Genomic DNA, 6000 nt, shown 5'->3' with positions numbered 1-6000 from the left:
TTATTTTCACTATCTTGTTTCTCTTAGTCCCAAACAAATGAAGCAAGGAGTCTCTTTGCCTGTTTTTGGAGAGTGTTTTGTCACTTTCTTTCCAAGCTTTCTCCAATAATAAACAAGTGTCCTTATCAGATTCTCTAGTCTTTTCATTTGCTCTCTGAAGAATGTTTCTCCTAAAGTCTCTTCTCTCTGAGATGTAAGAAATTTTGCAAAAACAAAGATTAAAATTCAAACTGAAAAGCCAGAGGTGATGTGAAGGGAAGAAAAATAACACCTATGTTGGAAATCTTTTATTCTTACTGCTAAAAAATAAGGCATATGTCACAAAACTCAGGGTGGAAAATCATAAATCTTACGGTCCAACTTCCTATCTTCTGAGACTGGAGAGTCAGATAAAAGGAGGGTTCAGTCTTCTTCAGACTGTTCTTCCTTCTCTTTTTTTAAGATTCATGGCTGTACTAGGTCTTTGTTGTCTTGCATGGGCTTTCTCTATTGCGGAGAGTGATATTTCTCTATTTCTCTTGTGCAGCAAAAGCTCTAGGCGCTCAGGCTTCAGTAGTTGCAGCGTGCGGGCTCAGTATTTGTGGCACATGGGCTTAGCTGCTCCTTGGCATGTGGAATCTACCCAGACCAGGAGGCTGCATTGGCAGGTGGATTCTTATCCACTGCGCCGCCAGGAAAGTCTCTCTTTCTTCTTTTAACATTCCTGTTTATCCTTTAAAACCCAGGTCAGGCAGACATCACTCTTGTTCTCTGGGAAAACTTATGTACTAGTTTCTTATGACAGCTAAAACAAGTTATCACAAACTTGGTGGCTTGAAACCCCACAAATTTATTCTCTTACAGTTCTGGAGGTCAGATGGTTGAAACTCGTTTCACTAGTTTAAAGTTAAGGTGTCAGCAGTCCCGGTTCCTTCTAAGGGCTCTAAGGAAGAATCTATTTCCTCTCCTTTCCTAGCTTTTGGAGGCTGCTTGCATTCCTTGGCATAATAACAATCTCTTGCTTCTGTGGTTACATATTTTTCTTTTCTGTAGTCAAATTTCCTCCTGCTGCCCTCTTTAATGGGCACTCGTGATTATATGTAAGAGCCTGTCCTGATAATCCAGGATAATCTCTCCATCTCAAAATGTTTCATTTAATTGCATCTAAAGTAAATTTTGCCTTATGAGGTGACATTCACAAATTCCAAGGATTAGGACCTTGGCATCTTTGGGGTCATTATAAGCCTTCCACAACTTCCCCTGTATTTTCCTTCTGTGGAGTCAAGCAGGTCTTCTCTATTCAGCCTGTGGAACTTTATACATACTTCTGTTGTACCTGTTAAGTAGTCACTTTTTTGTTTACACAGATATCTTCCTGAATATATCTGAGCCCTTTAAGGATAGGAGCTTTGTCTTATTCATTTGTCTGCCTCGGATGGCACCTGGCATGTACTGTTACAAGCCAATAGATATTTGCTTAGTTAAATTGAATTTTGTTCTCTGATTCCAGCCTAGTTGTGAGCTGTGAAATAATGAAATCTAGTTTACTAGTGCTAAAAGGGATCTCCAAAGGTCTTTCCTTAAAGTCTGAATCTGTTTTTTCAGGAAATAATTTTAGATTTAGAAAAGTTCTCTCTATTGCTACAACAAAGGTAAATTAAGTGTATGAAAACAAACAAAAGGTTTACATTAGGAGTTTTAGCCCAGAAAAAGCTATGGAATGACTTGATAATTATTTTAAACTCACAACATCCCTGTGAGATAAAATAGGTATTACCTTTAGGCCAGTAAATCATAGAGCAAAATAAATAATAAAGAAACTTGATTTGAACATAATTGAATATTAGTTGCAGACATCTTATAATCACAGATGAATTCTTAATTTAGATGAGCTGGGGTTTTTTCCTTAATTTCTCAGGGCCCTATGTTTATTTTAGAAGTTGACTCAATTTCTTATGACATGATGTGAAGGTGTAGAGCTAAATCATGTTTCCATTTCATAACTTAAATAATGAAGCTCAGAGGCCTAAGTTATGAGGCAACGTCTCCAGGAATCATTCCTGGACAGGAATAAACATGAGCTGGAATGATGGTTACCACCCTTCAGCCTAGTGATGAGCCAGGCTACCTACATCAGAATCCCCTGGGCAGATTCTTAGGCATATAGATACTCAAATCCTCCCTGTCCTCTGGATTCAGATTCAGTTGATTTAAGTAGGATCTTGGGAAGGTGTATGTTTTAAACCACCTTGTGTGTGCTCAGTCTCTTCAGTCATGTCCAATTCTTTGCGACCCTATGGACTATAAGCCACCAGGCTCCTCTGTCCGTGGGATTCTCCAGGCAAGCATACTGGAGTGGGGTGCCATTCTCTTCTCCAGGGGATCTTCCCTACCCAGGGATCGAACCCGCATCTCCTGTGTCTCCTGCATTGAAGGTGGATTCTTTACCTGCTGAGCCACCTGGGAAGCCTCGCTTAAACCACCTTAGTTCAGTTCAGTTCAGTTCAGTCGCTCAGTCATGTCCGACTCTTTGCGACCCCATGAATCTCAGCACGCCAGGCCTCCCTGTCCATCACCAACTCCCAGAGTTCACTCAAACTCACGCCCTAAGTATAAACCACCTTAGGTCATTCACAATTATCACAAAATCTAGGTTTATAGTTAAGAGGTCCTACAGAAGTGTAAGTGCCAAGATTGAGGCAAAGGAACATTTCTATACCTTTGATTATGCCTTCATTCTGAAAGAGGCTCTTTTGGAAGAAAGAATCTACATCACATCCCCAGAAGAATGCAGATTGGAAGTGTGACTGGTAAGTTGCACACTGAGGAAGAAAAGCTTTGAGCAGAAACCCAACTGATTTTCTAATTGCCCTGATCCATGGAAACCAAGATCTGAAAGATTCTGGACAATTTTATTGAGTTACGATTTTCACATTTTAAGATTCACTCATTGTTAACTCAGTGATTTTTTTAGTAAATGTACAAAGTTGTGCAACTATTGTGTCACAATCCAAGCTATAGTCCACTTAGGAGATGAGGTTAGTAGGTCATTTGGGAAGCTTAGATATGGATAGACTAGAGGCATTGTCTTTCTTTGTCCCACAATTATTTAATAAATTATTTGTTAAATATTCTTTTTTGAATAAAAAAGACATACATATGAGGACTTCCTTCGTGGTCCACTTAAGAATCCACTTGCTAATGTAGGGGACACGGGTTCAATCCCTGGTCCAGGAAGATTCCATGTGCCGCAGGGCAGCTACCCCTGTGCACCCCAACTACTGAAGTCCGTGTGTCCTAGAGCCCATGCTCTGCGACAAGAGAAGTCACCACAGTGAGAAGCCCACACACAGCAACAAAGACCCAGCGCAGCCAAAAATAAACTTAAAAAAAAAAGTACATATGGTGCAAAGTTCAAAGGCATAAATGATCATACAAGAAGTTTCCCTCCCACTCTGTCACCTAGCCATCTCGTTTCTGTTCCTAATAAATTAGTTCTTGAGGTGGATTACTAACCTGAAATAAAAATCTTTAGGCAAGTTAAGTCTTTAAGAGACAGTGGAGCATTCAATATTATCTTGGAGGTTGGGCACGATAACTGTCATCCTGGTTATATGTTAGAAGCTCATCAATGGATGTATTTTCTAAAGGATGGTGTAGAGAGAACAAAGAATATAACTTTGGACACACTGATAGGCACATTAATAGTTAACGAAGGGGGATTTCCTGGCAACCCAGTAGTTAGCACTCGGTGTGCTCACTGCCAGGACCCCAGGTTTGATCCCTAATCAGGGAACTAAGATCCCACAAGCCGCATGGTGTGGAATAAAGAAAAAAAAATAATAAAGTGGGAAGAACAGAAAGTAAAGGAGAAAAAGAAGTTGAGAGAGAAATAAATTAGTATTATGAAAAGAGAGGCATTTTAAGAATGTGCTATTCAGTGGTCCAATATGCTAAAGAGGTCATGTGAGTGAAAGTTGCTCAGTTCTGTCTGACTGAAATTCTCCAGAGCAGAATACTGGAGTGAGTAGCCTTTCCCTTCTCCAGGGGATCTTCCCAACCCAGAGATTGAACCCAGGTCTCCCACATTGCAGGTGGATTCTTTACTAGCTGAGCCACAAGGGAAGCCCAAAGAGGTCATGGAGAATGGGAAATAAGAAAGGGCTTTTCAAACAGAAGTTTATAATAAACTGAGTGTAAAGTTTCAGTAGCGATAGAGAAAGGATGGGATTCACATTGTAGAAGATTGGGAAAATATTAGGATTTTCCTAATATACAAAGAGCTCTTAAAAGCCAATAAGAAAAAAATAACCAACCCAGTTAAAAATAACTATGCAAAGAACATATACAGGCAAGAAACTGAAAATGAAATGCTTTTGGGCCGTAAACACATGAAAACAATGGTATTGGAGCAACTGGACATCCACATACACACATGCAAAAAAGTGAATTTAGACCCAGGCTGTATATACGTCACAAAAATTAACTCACAATGGATGACAGTCCTAAAGTGAATTATAAAACTATAAAACTCCTAGAAGATAACATAGGAGAAAATCTAGATGATCATGGGTGTGATGAGACCTTTTTTAGATGAATTGATAAGCTGAACTTCGGTAAAGTTAAAAATTCCTTCTCTGTGAAAGACAGTGTCAAGAGAGTAAGGAGACAACACAAACAGGGAGAAGATATTACGTGGTAAAGACACATATGATAAAGGACTGTTATCCAAAATAAACAGAGAACCCTTGGAACTCAACAATAAGAAAACAACTCAACTGAAAAATGGGCCAAAGATCTTAAGAGATAGCTTAGCAAAGAAAATATACAGATGCCAATTAAGCACATGAAAAGATACTCCACATCATATGTCACCAGGGAAATGAAAATTAAAACAAAGAGATACCACCAAACAACAACCCAAGGCGATACTACTACACACCTCCTGGAATGGCCAAAAACAGAACAAAAGACAAATGCTGGTGAGAATGTGGAGCAATGGAAACTCTCACACATTTCTGGTGAAAGTGCAAAATGGTACAACCACTTTGGAAGACTGTTTGGTGGTTTCTTATAAAACTAAACATACTCTTAATGTAGGATCCAGAAATTGCACTTCTTGGTATCTAACTAAGGTAGATGAAAACTTATGCCCACACACAAACCTGTATACATATGTGTATAGAGAGCTTTATTCATAATTGCCAGAACTTAAAAGAAGCAACCAAGATGTCTTTCAATAGGTACATGGATAAACAAACTATGGTTCGTCCAGACAATAGAATATTATCTAGCACTAAAAAGGAATGTTCTATCAAGCCCTAAAAAGACATTGAAGAAACTTAAAGGTATATTACTAAGAGAAAGAAGCTATTCTGAAAAGACTGCATACTGTATGATTCCAACTCTATGACATTTTGGAAAAGGCAAAACTATGGAGACAAGATTAGTGGTTGCCAGGAATGGGTAGGCAGAGCACAGAGGACTAGGGCAGTAAAAACACTCTGTATGCCATTACACACTTGTCCAAACCCACAGAATGTACACCACCAAGAACCTTAAGGTTCTATGGGCTTGTGTGATTATTATGGATTCATCTTTGATACAACATATACCACTCTGGTGATTTGATAATGGGGAGGCTGTGCAAATGGATTGGGGGTATGTGGGCAGTCTCTGTACCTTCTTCTCAATTCTGTTGTAAAATTGTTCTAAAAAGTTTTTATAGAAGAATGTTTAACTTCACTACTAATTAAGTATATGTGAATCAAAACAGTAAGGTATCTGTTTTTCCCTTAATCTATCACAAAGTCGAAAAGATCAGTAATACCCAATGTTGGTAAGGATGGTGGGAAGAAGGAACCCTAACATACTCTTGGTGGTATTATCATTTGATATCTTTCTGAAGGGCAACTTGGCAATATCTACTCAAAATGTTCTTAGTCTTTGACTTAGCAATTCCATTTTTAAGAATTCTGCTGCTGCTAAGTCGCTTCAGTCCTGCCCAACTCTGTGAGACCC

Source organism: Bubalus kerabau, chromosome 11, assembly GCF_029407905.1.
Source record: "Bubalus kerabau isolate K-KA32 ecotype Philippines breed swamp buffalo chromosome 11, PCC_UOA_SB_1v2, whole genome shotgun sequence".
In the NCBI taxonomy this organism is placed as follows: Eukaryota; Metazoa; Chordata; class Mammalia; order Artiodactyla; family Bovidae; genus Bubalus; species Bubalus kerabau.
Note: the sequence above shows the minus strand (reverse complement) of the source record.